At 38.2% G+C, this 16,709-nt stretch overlaps 1 protein-coding gene across 2 annotated transcripts in view; it reads right to left on the reverse strand.

The window, feature by feature from the left end:
* The window catches only part of fbxl16 (F-box and leucine-rich repeat protein 16), a 64,854-nt gene extending 52,111 nt beyond the window's left edge, over positions 1-12,743 (reverse strand). The window contains exon 1 of one of the 2 annotated variants that reach the window (XM_055005139.1): positions 12,339-12,743. The gene's annotated coding sequence lies outside the window, so the exon portion shown is untranslated. The remainder of the gene's footprint in view (positions 1-12,338) is intronic. The other variant, XM_023284957.3, reaches the window with a different exon arrangement.
* Positions 12,744-16,709: the final 3,966 nt, after the last annotated feature.

Here is a 16,709-nt window from a genome sequence, read left to right on the forward strand (position 1 = left end):
CATTATGAATAATGTTCCTAATGGAAGGACACACACAGTATGTAGACTTGTACTTACAGTTATACGGAAGTGGTAATAGTGCTACATTTCTATTACTGCACTCAAAAAGTTATCAAGAGATAAGACCAGTGTTACCATGTTATTGCACATGAAGAGCTGTAAGAGAGTAATGTTATTTTGTTGATGATATGGAAGAGCTATAAAGACTTTCGTGAGGTTTTTACACTTGAAAAGCTACAAGGAGAAAAGCAGTGTTACATAAATTTTGTTATACTGAAGACTGCAAAGAAGAAACTGTGTTAAATGGTTTGCCTGTCATACCCGCAAGCTGTGGATGGAATTTACAGGCATGACTTGGGGTTGTACAAGCTGCCAGAGAGAAAAAGAAAAAAGGCTAGTGGTCGACACTCCCACTTTTCCTGCAGGGAGTGGAGGCAGAGAGCTGCAAACTCTCACTGCCCCGATGTTGCACATCGACGTTGATCAAAAATGCTGCTCTAAGCAAACACCTCTAAACAATTTGTGAGAGCTGCAGTACACGTGCAAAATTTGCCATTCACCCAAGATTGGACAATATACCAGGTGATGTTTAATACATAATATTGCACCTAAAGACTAAATCTAATCACAGAGCACCTTCTCAAACTGTCCACATAACTAACAGCCTAGTTTAATTATGATTTCCTGAACATTGAAAATTCAATTCGTGTCTGTGATAATCTAAATACAAATTTACCAACTGTAAAATAAAAACATTCAGACAGTTATGATGCAGTTCAGAGGTAAAACTAAGATTTGTCTGTAACAAATATTTTCACTGAAGCTATGGGCTTTAACCCTGTGTGTGACAGCTAACCAGTATGAAATGAAGAAAAATTCAGTGCGACTTCCTAATCCTTATTGATACTATCATCATGCCAGGGATAATTTTGAATTATAACCAGTTATTGAAGTTACTGCTGTTGTTCCATGCATAAATGTGTGCAACTCTTTAGGTCCTAGCACTGCAGATATTTAACAACTCAGCTGGAAGCTGTTGCTTCCAAAACTGACATGTCATGTGTGACTGCTCAACTGTCTGATGTGAAGAAATCTGCACAAGAAAATTTGCCATTGGATAATGGCAGGGAATACTTCACTCTATTTCACTTCTTTCTATAGAGACACACATATGGATTCTGCTGCTGTCTGATGGCACAGGATTTGCCAAACTCAGAGTAATTTAATCGCTTGTTAACACTTTGTGAGGGAAAAAAGTGGATAATATTCATTATTGCAGAGTATTGTCATTCTAAGTGATTAGTGCCAGTGTTTTTACATTAAAGTTTTATTCTGATAAACATACCTGAATAGACTTGAAATTGTACAGTAAAGTGACTGAGGAAGGTGTGTTGTGATTTTGGCACACAAACTGTTTTATGCACTGTGTGGTGTTTCTGGATAAATGTTGGTGCTGAAATGCAGAAAAAGGCTTTTGTAAATTGTTTCACGCAAATAGAAGTACCATTGCTTGTACATGTTTATCCATTAATGTGACGGGATGCATGACAGACTTGTGCTGTGTCAAAAGAGACACTAAAATGTTACTGGTTCCAACCTAATAAGATGAATGAAAAAGTGACGGAGGTGTGCAGTCAGACATGAAGCCAACAAATTAACAGAACAGAGTTCATGTCTGAAAGAAGCTTTTGTTTCCGAATTCATAACTGAACAGTTCACTAATGCCCTTCAGTGTTCAATATGTTTGGAGCTATAGTTTGCCTCAACTTCAAAACTCATCTAACAACATGCCCACCATTTAATTAACAGTAGACAGTTTTTTTGCCAGCTACAAGATGGTCTACATCATGGACAAACAAGCCAACTTAATTGGTCAATTAATTCTCCAAAGTTTCCACAGGTACTTCGGGAGATGGGCACCCAACTGCTCCACTGTTATGGGAACTTTGTTCTCTATTGAGCAACTTCCTTCAATAAAGGAAAATACTGTGTCTCTTAGATCTCACAAAATTGTTTGGCAGTGTTAGTCCATCGCTGGCTATTTCCAGGATATTCCACATTGGCTAGTAGTAGGGAGATAAACAGGCACAATCTATCTGTGATCTCTCATGTATACCAACTAGCAGCTGTTTAACAACACAATCACGGTACACATTCCCAAAACTAAATATAAACAGAAATAAATGGCAATAACCGTAATGAATGTAAACACAGAATAATTAACTAAAGAATAATCAACTGTTTGTTTGTGTGTTCTAACCAGACAATGAAACCTCACCACAGCTATGACACTGAAGTGGTATCCTGCAGTATGCCTGCTGGCCATGGAATCTAAACTAGTCGTGAGAATGAAGAATTTATTAAACAGCTTTGCATACACTAAGTCAAGAAAGATGTTCTACCAAAGATGAAGATTATTTACTAGTATTTTCTGAGTGAGTACTCGCTGTGATTCTGTGATTGATGTGTTATTTACAGAACAATTTTCTCTCTTAATAGGTTGCTCAGTTTATGATGCCTTTAAAGTCTATTTTTTGCTGTTGAGTATGTTTCACTTTGTAAGTTGTCCTGGAGCATTAACACCTCCTCAGTTGTGGGGAAAACACAGCAATGACTGTACTATCTACGGAAGCTGAATAGTGCCCAAATCCCAAAGCAGCTGATGGTGAACTTCTAGAACTGTGCCATCAGCAGTGTTTTAACATACAACACACTGTCTGAGGAGAGTGCACAACATCATGCATGATCAACAGTACCATCATCTGTTCCACCTGTTGCCTTCAGGTAGAAGGTCCAGGTCCAGAAGAGCCTGAACCACAGCCTGTATCCTCAGGCAGTGAGGCTGCTAAACTGTTACCCACCTCCACTCTCTGCCCCATCCAGAGATACTCACCATACCCCACTGTTACAATAGCTGTGAACTGGACTTTGGATTGTCGCATTAATCAAGCATCACTCAAATAACTGTCTGTACGTTCCCTCTGTGTGCTGCAGTACCACTGTTACTGTTCCTATTTATACATTTGTGCCTGCACTAAATAATTAAATTGTATGTTATTTTGTGTTAATTTTACACAGTGGGTGTTTATGGGACTGGGAGAAGGGAAATGCACCATCTTTGCACTTTATATCATTGCTATGCAGTGTATGATATGCTCTGAACAAAATTTCATTGTTTTATTGACAATGACAATAAAAGATTGAATTGAACTGAATTGAATTTAGTGGTGAAGCTTTCAGGCCAGAGAGACATGCTGTTTATTTCAGTAATAACAGCAGTACACTTGGTGATAGAAAATACGTGCAAAGATCATTTTACTAATCCTCCCTCCTGTACAGTGTCAAGCAAGTAAACTTTTGTATTTCTATGTGCTCTGTCCCATGCATTAGTTTAACCATTTTATCATGTGTTTTACAATGTTGAAAGAGACAGTCAAATCCTTAAAGAGCACTTGACCTGTTTTTTAACCACAAATGTTACATCTGCCTTTTCAAGTGTGTTAACCCCATAAACTGTGCAAAAAAGAGAGATGTAGGCCCTGAAAGTAAAGCCAACCCGAAGTGTCAAAACATGTTATGCCACTGAGCAAGCACTGACTCCATAAGACCTAGCTCCAATACACACCAATTCAAAACTCCAACATAAGAGGCCAAGGAAAGAAAATTGTTCCGCTGAACGAGGCAGCCATGACATACTCTAACTGCTGAACTCGATTCTCATCCTCATGTAAGTTTACTTGTGATTGAATTACTGGTATTTTCTCTGTACTTATTGGTCGAGTAGTGTCATATTTTGCACAGACAGTCTTAGGGTTGGTTGCAGTATTTTTATCAGTTTTGAGCTCAATGCAGTTATAGCTTGTTGTTCAGCTGACTGTAATAGCAGACCCTAAAACTCCAGCAGCCCGTTCTGTAACTAAATGTTTATTTTGTTAATGGTTGCCTGTTTTAATGCACTTTGTATGTAATTTTAGCATTACATATAATGTGTACAAAGCACCCCAAAAGTTAGCGCATTTTATTTCCGTCGCCAGAGAAGAGTTGGTGTCTAAGTAAACATCAGTTAATGTGAAACAACAAACTGCTGTGCTAACCAAGATAGCTGATCAGTCCAAGCCTGACAAAAAGCTAAAAGTAACAACATTAAACAAACATTTGTCTTGTGTTACTGAAACATGTAACCAGGATGGAAGGCACTGAGGTAGTGCAATGCAGCACATTAAGTTAACAAAAGTGCTCTTTCTCTCACCTAAATGTGAAGTAAGTACAGCCCTTTCTTTAAGTGTCTGTAATTGCAGAAGACTGCCTTAAGATGTGTTTTACATATGCTAGAATTTCTATTTAAAGTGGCTGGTTATTCACAAAACGATCATATCAAGAAAGGTTAGACGTGTTCTTCTGCACAATACAATATATGGAGGATTTGTCATGTATAAGTTTATTCACTTCTTGTTTTAAGTTCATATTCAAGTATTCAGCTGAAGACAGTCATGCACCAATCCTGACTGGCTGCTACATATAACTGTATATATAATTCACTGTGATCACCACGTCTTTAAGTTAAGTCTTTGTCTTTTACTCTAATGCAAAAAGGCCATGTGAAAATAAACGAATGGTGCCAACAGAGGGAAGACCTCATTTGGTGCCATTCATCTGGATGTAAAGAAGGGGATGGCATGGAAAACATCCTCAGTTAACCACTTCCAGATGAGTTTCCTCTGATGCAAGAAAAAGCAGTCTTTCATCGGTTAATTATTTTCTGTTCTTAGAACTCAGAGGTTCCATTTCTTGCCTTTGACTTCATTTCTGCTGTTGTTGTGTAACTATAACAGTCTGTCTTGCTATTATTAAAATTTGTAGCAGATATGTCACATCAATACAATTTTTAAAAAAACATCAACACATTTACAGCTTTAATAAAACTTTTATTGCACTTTAAAAACTACATAATTTTCACCTAAACTGAAAATACATGTTAAAAAAAATTAATAAATGAATGAATGAAATAATGTAGTATGCAGCTTACAGTGAAATGTAAATACTTAACTGAGACGATTGTGCATTATGAATAGTGGGAGCTACAATCTAAAAATAATATTCTTATAAGGCTTACACTGCTTGGTGCAGCAGTCTGTACACTCAGTGAGTAAAGTCTTCGTAAACAAATAAAATCTGCCTTTGCAATTAAAGTGAGCATAGTCCTCTAATGCATGGCACTAATGCTCAGTTATTTTTTAAATTATTGCTTTAAACTGTAAGTGATAGTAAAGTGAAACTAAAAATTTGCACAAGAAGTCCAGGAGGCATTATTCATCATGAGGCCTTCAGTTTAGTAGGCTCAGAGGTTCGAGGAAGAAATGGTAAATAATATGCATCTTTTTAACCTGAGCTAGGTTCTACAAAGTGCTTTACAATGTGTTTCTTTTTCATCCACTTACATGCCGACAGTGGCAGAGCTAGCATGCACAGTGCTCTTACCACTGGGAGCAGCTTGAGGTTCAGTGTCTTCTTGTTCTGAAGTCTATTTATGTTTCAGTTTCTTGGTTTACTTAAGGCACTACGAAGGGGACAAAGAGGCATACTGAAAGAGAATTTCTGAATGTGAATTTGCTTCAGTAACAGCCTCTCTCTAAATAAGTGATGCTTTTGGAACAGCATACTGACAACAACTCAGAACTATTATGACTGATCAGCATTATGGTCACAAGCATTATATTTTTTAAAAAATACTGCATTGGCAAAACAGTACTTATTACATCAGACATGGCATTGTGGGAGATGTTCAAGAAACAAAAATTACATAAAAATTCAACAAACAAATCATCAGGCATGAAAACTTTACTGTTTAAGTTGGGCTTTAATGGACTCAGAAAAACTGTTCAAAAAATTTCCACTTGTTAAAGATAAAGTTAGTTTATTTATATAGCACATTTCAACAACAAGGTGATTCAAAGTGCTTCACAAGGACATTAAAACAGCAGATGAAAACACAATTATAAAAGAAAGAAAACATTTATAAAATCATTAAAAAGGTCATTAAAATTTAAGGATGCAGAAGAGTAAAAGAATCAAAAACAGAAGTTGGGAAGCAAGGACATTTTAAAAGTTACACTGCAGAGTTTGTCATAAAATAAGATTTAAAATAACTGTTAGAAGAACTTAGTCAAAAGCAGCTGAGAACAGGTAGGTCTTCAGACTGGACTTAAATGTTCTGAGAGTTTCAGCTGATCTATAGTTTTCTGGGAGTTTGTTCCAAATATATGGAGCATAGAAGCTGAATGCAGCTTCTCCATGTTTGGTTTTCACTCTGGGAACTGATAAAAGACCTGATCCAGATGACCAGAGTGGTCTGGTTGGTATATACTGAGTCAGGAGGTCTCTGATGTATTTTGGTCCTAAACCATTTAAAGCTTTGTAGACCAGCAGCAGGCCTTTAAAATCTACCCTCTGAGTGACAGGAAGCCAGTGTAAAGACTTCAGAACTGGAGTGATGTGATCTACTTTCTTGGTCTTAGTGAGGACTCGAGCAGCAGAGTTTTGGATCAGCTGCAATTGTCTGAGTGTTTTTTTAGGTAAACCTGTAAAGATACTGTTACAGTAATCAAGCCGACTGAAGATGAACGCATGGACGAGCTTTTCCAGGTCCTGCTGAGACATCAGTCCTTTAATTCTTGAGATATTTTTTAAGTGATAATAAGCCGACTTTGTAATTGCTTTGATGTGTTTTTCAAAGCTGAGTTCTGAGTCCATCACCACACCCAGATTTCTGGCCTGGTCTGTGGTTTTTAGCTGTGGAGACTGAAGCTCTAAGCTCACTTTTAATCGCCCCTCCTTGGCTCCAAAAACCATTACCTCAGTTTTGTCTTTATTTAGCTGAAGAAAGTTCTGACACAGCCACTCATTTATCTGTTCAATACACTTTCCCAGCACCTGTATAGGGCCATGGTCTCCTGGGGACATTGTAATGTAAATCTGCATGTCATCTGCATAGCTATGGTAACTTACATTATTGTTTTCAATAGTCTGGGCCAGTGGGAGCATGTAGATGTTAAACAGAAGAGGCCCCAGGATGGAACCTTGCGGAACTCCACATGTAATTGCTGTCTGTTCAGACGTAAAGTTACCTATAGACACGAAGTAATTCCTGTCTTTTAGGTAAGATTTGAACCAGTTGAGTACTGTGCCACCCAGTCCCACCCAATTCTCCAGTCGGTTGAGTAGTATATTGTGGTCGACTGTGTCAAACGCAGCACTTAGATCCAGCAGCACTAAGACTGTCATCCTGCCGCTGTCTGTACTTAAGTGGATGTCATTAATCACCTTAATAAGGGCTGTCTCAGTGCTGTGATGCTGCCGAAAACCTGACTGAAAAACATTGAAACTGTTACTTTTTGTTAGGTAATTGTTTAGCTGTTGAAAAACTGCTTTTTCAATGATCTTACTTAAAAATGGGAGATTAGAGATTGGTCTGTAGCTGTTCATTTGTGACTTGTCGAGGTTGCTCTTTTTTAGAAGTGGCTTAATTACAGCAGTAATTTTTTAACTTGTGATGAAATGAACTCAATTGTGCAAAAACAATCCAGGCATGTCAAACATTATGTGAACACAATGTACAAATCTGCCACTGAAACTGTGAACACATGTACCTGTAAGACTGTTTATAAAGCCGTGAGCTTTGTCAGTCTTGCCTGGGTTAATATCAGCTTTCCACTGCATTTCTGCAGGGTGCCACAGAAAACGAGTTTCATATTTTGATGGTGGTGGTGGTGCAGATCCTCCATCATTGCTGCAACAAGGTTTGACACATCCCTTAGGTTATTCCGACTGCAGTGGGAGAGGAGGACATCTAGTGCTGCTCCTTCTGATGGGGACTGGATGAAGAAGGCAGAAAGGCTCTTCCCCCTCAGATAACCACCGTCAAATGCTTATGTTCTATGTCGCTCTGTCAGTCCACACTGGAAGTAGCTGTCACTAATGATTTAGATCCAGACACTTTAACAAAGACAATAACAATGAGAAAATTTACAGCTGCAGTTACTTTTGTCAACAAAGTACAGTAAAATTAAGTATGAGAATGTACACACCATGAGTATAAATGCACTAACTATAGTACAATGGAAGGTGTGATGTTTTTATTCTGTGATGTTTTTTAACCTTATGGAAATGTTTGTGTTTTCCTTGAAGAGACCAAAAACAACTTTACTGCATCAGCTGAACATTAAAGTTTATTTTTATTTTTATTCTAATGTATCATCATGTGAGCTATAAAGAAAAAGGAAAAGGAGAGCACTTTTATTTGTATGCTCCACACATTTGCCTGACACTACATTCTTCCCTCAGCTCAGATGCAGAAAAAACAGTCTGCTGTGCTATTTTACATATTTTACAGAAAAGTAACTATCACTCACCTCTGCAGTTCAGTGTGGATGCTCGTGGCATGGTAGGTAGCCATCAGTCACATTATTTTTTTTGAAAGATAAAGAATCATTCCAAGAGAAGTTTTTCTCAGTGAAATGAACAGAACCTGCTAAAAACAGCACACAGTCTGACACTGATGCTGAATCAAAGAACAGTAAGACGAGCACACACTGACATAACTCAACTGTACCTTCATTAAACTGGGAGAATACACATTATTTACTAACAGTGTTCTGTGGTGTAACGTTAATTTAATGAGTAAATTTCTATCTGCTGCTCATGGATGAATAGTACATCAAGACTTTGACAAGAGACTGTAATAACGTTATCAATCTGTTATAACTGATCAAATGCAACCTACAGGAAACTTGGTGAAATACAAAATTGGGTTTGTCAGAGTGCTAAATAAGCTAACTGGTAGCTGTAACTGTCACTGTCAACATTTACTAGATTAAGAAACGTTACCTTTAATTTACAGTACAAATTTGAATACACAATGTTAGAACAGGTTTTACCATAAGAGGTTACACACAGTTTAATGGTACCTTACACAGAATAACTTTAGTTACTATAAAGTAGGTTATTCCTTTTATATGCAGTATTGTGGACAAGAATATAGTACGCTACTAAGATGACTTTAATACATACCTTTACAGTTTTCCTCATGGAAACTAATGTTGTTAGCAGTAGCATCGGTAAATACAACAGCAGCCAGTAAAGGTGGGCATGCAGAGTGTTCTCTGGCTTTCAGTTTGTCTTGCCCATCACTGCTCTCCATATCTGTCCTCTTGTCTAAATATGGTCTCTTCTAGTTTCAAAAAATCTATGATGGCAACCAGGAAGTAGCAAACTCATGGCTTCACTTTCTCAGTCCACAAACCAATGGTTGACATCACAATGGCTATGTCCACCCTTCTTATACACTCAATAGTTCACCCTAGAGCATCACACTGCATTAATTTTTTAGATATATTTGTAATAATTTCCAGCTTTCTGAAGATAAAGAATGCTTGATTGTAAATCTTCTAGATTTTTTTGCAAGGCATCATTCAGATCAGAAGACATTTCTTGTGAAAATATTTTTTTTGTGCACATTGATTGAATTGCAATTTTGCTAACTCTGACTCCATTTACTTTTTGCTGATGTTATGAACTTAGGAGATCACATCATTTTTACCAACCTGCACTAAATTATGTTTTTATTATGGACAAGAAAAATAAAGGGTTAAGGTCAGGGTGATTGCACAGTATCTGCTTCTGCACACAGTGGGTTACACACACACACACACGCACGCACGCGCACACACACACACATACAAACTGTTAGTTATGTCAGTAGCCTGCAAATGTTGTCAGCAGGACCCAGCTTACATCAGGAGGTACTTCTACATCAGCCTAAACTAGCTTATTGATATAACTCACCTTTTATAGATTGTATTAAAACAATGCCATGGCCACTTTGACAGTTCAGTACTACCACAGGACAGCCCATGTCCATTAGACATTTCAATGGACTGCTTCAGCTCCACTCATGCTCCATCTGTTTGCTCATTTTTGGGCTTGCTAAGAGTTAAAAGGAGTCAGGTACTACCAAGATGGTGACAGCTGGAGCCACCTTCGAAACCATAGCTCAGGAAACCTATAGGTGATGTCTCAGAGGGCTGATCCATCTATATGTGCAGTCTATGGTTGACCATGGAGCATTGCTACAACAGATACAGCTGTCCCGATTCTGTAAATGTGACAGCAACATTTCAGGATGTAAACATTGTGATGTTAATATGAGTGAACAACTAAAATTTTGGAATTTTGGTATTTACTTGGTACTAGAGTATCAGTTCTCATGACATGCTTAAGTCCACAGTAGCATACACATTAGTCCCAACAGCCCAGATGCCAACCATTCTGGGGAAATGTCTTGGCAGCAGAGAGTGTGTGTGTGCGTGCGTGCGTGCGTGCGTGCGTGCGTGCGTGCGTGCGTGCGTGCGTGCGTGCGTGCGTGCGTGCGTGCGTGCGTGCGTGTGTGTACTTGGGGGAGGCAAGTATCCTAGCATGCACTTCAGTCATTTTTGATCTTTCACAAAACAGTTTGAATTAAAGCATGAAGGCAACATACTATGTTTGCGTCCAGCTGGAGTACTTGCTGCTTGCTTGATGCATATCACTCCCATCTCACTCTGACTGCTTTTACCCTGTTTTCTCTCTACTGTATGATAACTGTCATTGAAATGCCTAAACTATACTTACTACAAATAAAAGCTTTCTTAAAAAAAAAAAAGAAAGAAAAAATATTCTAGCTATAATTCCTTCTGGGAGATAAACTTTGATCATTTTGAACCCTTATTCACCCAGTAGGACACACACAAAATAAATGCCCAGGTATACCATTTCAACCATATCCCAATATTGAACCCTGAATTAATAGTCAACATCACTGTGTTTTAAGTCTGAGCAGCACATTTTATTACAGCTTGGAGAATGTCCCACACTCCATTGTAATAAGTTAGTTTAACAGCTTATTTCTGTCAATATGTATCTGAGCACCTAAAAGCAGTGCAATTTCTTCTCTTTTCGGCTGCTTCTATCACTGGCAAGAACTTCATAAACACAACTACTCTTTGCACAGTATTAAGACAAGTGGTGATAATGCAAAACCTCACATTCTCTGTAGCTAATGATTTCATTTCATACAGAGAAAGGTGTTCTGTTCTAGTGTACAGCCTCCAACTACTCTAATATACATCAAATTCCCACTCATATCTCATTTTCTCTGACTTAAAATTCAACCCGTCATGTCTTCACAAACCAGTGTAATGGTATCTATGCTTCTGGTCTTATTCAAGGGTGGTGAAACAGTTGGATGGCCACTAACTTCAAAAATGTCAGCATTACAGGTTTCTTCCAAGACTCTTGAACATTTGTAGTGCACTATATTTTTGGGTCCAGGTTCGTCATTGATATACCAGGCAATAGTGCAGGAGACAAATAGCTTTAAAATATTTAACTAATTAGGTCTTGTGCAGGCTTTTCACTTTAGATCTCTTTTCAGTGTCTTGACAGCTGGCTAGTAAAGTTCCATTAAATACATGTTATTGAGCTTGTCATGTACTGGAAACAAACATCCAGACTAAGTTGTGTTAGTTTGCCAGTCTGTGTCCTCACAAACAAATTATTTACTGTAAGTCAAAACATAAATACTGCAGTGTAAGAAGACTTTGTGAAATACCCACTATCCAGCTTGATGACACTATTGTGATGTTCTTAATATTTCACTTTGATCTGGGAGTGTACAGTTAATCTCAAAATTGCAGACATGTACCAGCAGAATCCAGCAGCACAACTGAGTTGCATTATTACCCACAGTCACTACAAACTGTTCAGATCTCGTAAACTATTTTCAAAAATTCGACTAAAAATGTGCAAGTTATCAAACACCTTGACTTTTTCAAAATTAGACCTGTTCAAGAAATCTGTAAATTAAAAACACGTCACTGGGCCTAGAGACACAGAACGTGCTGACACAGCATCAACCTTTAAGAAACAGCCAAACACAGAAAACGCACCGATAAAAATAACTGAACAGAAGGAATTTACATCGCTGAAAAAGACAACCAAAGAGGTTGCGTCATCGGCAGACGCTGACGTCAGTGTGTTTGTTAATAAGACGCAGCTCGATGCGTCTGATCAGCTCTTCTCCCAAAGGCCTCTCCATGTACACAAAGAGCCGGAACACCCCGCTGCTTTTACCCACATCACCCCGATATTTCTGCACTGTCCGCCTCGTCTGAACGAAGCTGCATTGTGGATGGTGCCATAAACCACCAGCATCCATCACAAGCACTGACACCTTCACTCACACTCTGCACCCATGGACACATTCTCCTCGTTCGGCCTTTTTTCGCAGCATCCCATAAGCCTACCTTTCAGATGAAAATCCACTCGAGCATTAATCCATGATCAGCACGGTGTTATTGCTGGTTCTTGATCTCGTTCCCTCCGACGTTACGGCGCAGAAAGGGCGAAATAAATGATTGTTAAGAGGTAGCCTGCGTCCTATCGTTAAGCCAGAGATGCGCCCACCCGAGCCCATAGACAAGAAGAATGCTCGGATTCAAAATCAGAATTAGGCAAATGAAGGGAGAGGAGGGGGCGACCGATACACGGCCCCCTTTACACACCAAAACGAAGCAAAAGGGCTTCTCTGTCGTGTTTTTCGATCGCCTCGTCCTCCATAACAGAGTAGCCCTCTCTCTCTCGTAATTTGCCCTCCACACACACATGCAGCACGTAGAGCAGCTCTTTCTCATTTAAAGAGATAGTGCTGGGGCAGCTGGAGCAGCGCAGTACACAGAGCTACTGTCTGCTTCTTATGTAACCAGCAGCAGCTTGATCTACAGTCCACAACATACGGCGGTGTCACATCCCAACACATTCTGTCTTTAAACTGCCGTTCACAGTTTATCTGAGCTAGTCTAATAAGCTATTACTAAGAACACCCTGTCTGTAAAACTGTAATAGCGATCCCAGTGTTCCCCAAACGTATGTATTTCTAAAGCAGACGTTTCATGGACGTCGAAAAACTTTGACGGAAACATTGATGAAGGAGGTGCAGCTTCCTCAGTCACAGCTTCTGCAATAATTACTTACAATTGATGCCAGTATCTATTACCAATAACAAAAAAGGAAAATGGGCTACTTTAAATAGATTAATAATGATAAATCGACATCATATAGCAATTAGTGATGGTGATTGAAAATACTGGTAAAGATACAGCAAATTTAATGTTCCAAATTAATAAAACAATGTAAAGTATGATGTAAACATGGCACCATTTAGAGCCCCAGGTACATTACAAGAAAATCTAAAAAGGTCTAAAAAGAGTTAAGGAGGTGTGTCCCAATTCTGTCTAACATATGTACACAACAGTAATACCTGAAATAATGTTACAAGTGCTGTATTTCTGCTATTTGTATATGAGAAATGTATGTATTTTCTATTACAGGAGATTAGAGGTGTCACCCATCACATGATCAATCTGCCATGAACAAAAAACCTACTCTGTCATTACAAAGTAGCACGATTTCAAGGCACATGTATTACATTAGTAGCAGCATGACAATGTTGAAGTGACAGATTTACCACTGACAAATAATTACACAATCATATTTCAGTTATGGAATACTGAATGAATGGTAGAAATGGATGCACTGGCATGTGTTACTGATATTTTGAATTTTATAATGGCGCTGCAAAGTTTGTGAATTTAAATTTCCTATATTTCTGCATAAATATTACTGAAAACGTTATTAGATTTCAGAAGTCCTAAATGTAAATTATGAGAATGAGTTTGAACAAATAAGAAGAAAATAATAAACAATTTCATATTACACTTGAGGAAAATGAGTGTTACATATCTGAATTTGATAACAGTATGTAAACCTTTGCTTTCAGTATCTGGTGTGATGCCTTTGTGAAGCAATGACTGCAGCTAAATATTTCAGGCAACTGTTGATAGGTTCTGCACATCAGCTTGGAGGAATTTTGGCCGATTCCCCAGGACAACTTTGGGTGTTTGGGGGTTTCCTCAAATAAACTGCTCAATTCAGATCTCTCCACAACACTTCTACTTGAGCAAGGTGATGACTTTGACATGACCATTCCAAAACATGCATAGGTGCTTAGGGTCGTCTTGATGCTGACATGCTTTCTTTTGAGATTCAGTGCGCAAACAAGCCCAGATGAAACCCTGTCATTTTCCTTTCCTTTTTTACTGATATAATTTTGAATCATATATATCATTGTACCATCAGTGACAGCAAATTGTCCTGGAGCAGATCTTCACACTCAACACTGGCTGTGTAAGGTTATCACATTAACGATAAAACTCAGCTGAGAAAGAACATTAACCCAATCCTGTCTCTGAATGGAGTATAACATAGTCTAACGCTGAACCAAGAGATACATTTTTCACCACTTTAACAATAGAGCAATTACTTTTTGAAACTGGCAGCCAATTTTGTAGCAGAGCCATTACAATCCTTTTAAACCTCGTAGTGAAAAAAAAATTAAGTTCCCTCTGTTTGGAAATCAGCTTTTGTTCTCCCTTTTTTTAAAAGGAAGTGCCCCAGCAATTTTAACTAATTATCTATCATTGCTGGTCAAAGTTCTTGAAGCTCTTGTGAGTGAGCAAGTAAAGGAGTTTTTATATTCCAATGCCGTCTTATCAAAATATCAATCAGAAATTCATTCAGAAAAAAACATAGCACCATCACAGCTGCAATGAAGGCGGTAAATGACATTATTGTTGCCCTTTACAAGAATCAGCATTTTGCATCATTTTTTATTGATCTGTCGAAAGCATTTGACACTGCTGACCATGATATTTAAAACTTAGACTCTTTCATTCGGGACTCTCGGAGTACACAGTCACTTGGTTTTCAAATTATTTCAGCAGCAGAACTCAGGGCATTAAATATGATGGTCTGTGCACTGAATTTGTTACTGTCCACAGGGTTCTGTATTAGGTCCCCTTTTATTCATTATTTATATCAATGGTCTGGGTCTAACCGTGTCAGATGCTAATTTGCATTTTTATGCTGATGACACAGTTATTTACTGCTGTGGATCAACTTTTGTCCAGGCTATTGAATCTCTGCACAAAGATTTATTGCTGTCCAGCACTCATTACATCACCTGAAACTTGTTCTCAGTGCAAACAAGACTAAGCTAATGTTGTTTTCGATTCTAGGACGTTGCCACAAATGATTCCCTCAGTGTCCACATTTGGGGAAAATAAATAGAAGTGGTTCACATGTATAAATACCTGGGTGTCTTGACTGATGGCTCCCTCACTTTCAAACCACATGTGGAGAATCTTTTGAAGAGCCGGGGCTAAAACTATATTTTTACTTTCGAAACAAGTTGTGTTTTTCGTTTAATGCAAAAAAGTGGCTGGTCGCTGCAACTTTTTTTGTCTGTGTTGGATTATGGCGATGTTTTGTATATAAATGCTTCTGCTCAGTGTCTTCCGATGATTGACACTGTTTGCTTCTTTTAGGTTTATTATAAGCAGAAAAGTGTCGACGCACCAATTAAAGTTATACTCTTGGGTGGGATGGCCACCCAAGGGATCCATCATTGGTATACTTTCATATATAAGGCAATACTTGGACTTCTGCCCACCTACATTTGTTGACTCTTTGTTTTGTTTCCTCTGCACTTTTTGTATGGGAAATGTTGCAGAAAGACTGGAAATTAACCAAGTTAACCTCACTGAGCGCTTTTAAATCCAAACTGAGAGTTCTTGAGGCCGACTCCACAACATGCCCTTGTTTTTCATAACTTGCTTGTAAATTTAATCTTTTCTATTTGTTTTTTGCTTGTGTCTTAATTATGTTTTAACTGTGTCATTTTGTAACTGTGTTTTGTGTTTGCTGCTGCCTAACTTGGCAAGGACTCCCTTAAAAAACGGGTTGTTTATCTCAATGAGACCTCAAATTCAAAAGGACACACTGATTCATTTAGTCTCATTCTGTATGTCATAGAAGCCCATTCCCTGGACTGGAGAATCAACATTTGAATGCACCTCACTGGAAACCTAAAATGACTATGACATGGACTCACTTCCTCACTGGTACATGTATTAAAAATATTCACTGGTAAATTTATTTTACCATCAGTGTGGGTTGAAGAAAATAAGATTGTAACACAACACTGTAACCTATGTGTCAGCCATCTCCTCACTCATACTAGGGGGGGTCTATAAATACCTTTTTCTCACAAAATATTTGGCTAATAGGTTTAAATCAACCTTTAATACATAAAAAATACACATGTACAACTTATTTCTATTTTAATGCTTGCTTCTCTCTGCTACTTGAGTTTAATGAAATACCGTGTTTTGCATGATTTTACAACAAAGTCACTCATCTCCTTCAAAGTCTTGTCTCATTGTTTTGATCTACTTGAAAGTTTGCAGGTTACTTCTGCTTGACCTAATACTTCTGATATTAGGGAAGGGCTTCCATTGCTACACAAAAGTCTGCCAGAGTAACTCTTGATCTATCACTGGTTTTTCCGAGGAGGATTTTCAGATTTTCACCAAATTGCTCTGGTGTAAGCATCTTTCGCTTCCTTCCTTCTGTGGCAAACATCTTGAAAACATGGCTTGTCCTTGGTAATGATACTGATGTGTCTCTGGCATATGTAACTTCTTCTTTCATTCGTTTTGTCTTTGTCTTGAGGTTATCAGTGGTTTTAAGAAGGTAATGATCAATTTGTTCAGCTGCCA

Source organism: Amphiprion ocellaris, chromosome 19 (genome assembly GCF_022539595.1).
Source record: "Amphiprion ocellaris isolate individual 3 ecotype Okinawa chromosome 19, ASM2253959v1, whole genome shotgun sequence".
Lineage (NCBI taxonomy): Eukaryota > Metazoa > Chordata > Actinopteri > Pomacentridae > Amphiprion > Amphiprion ocellaris.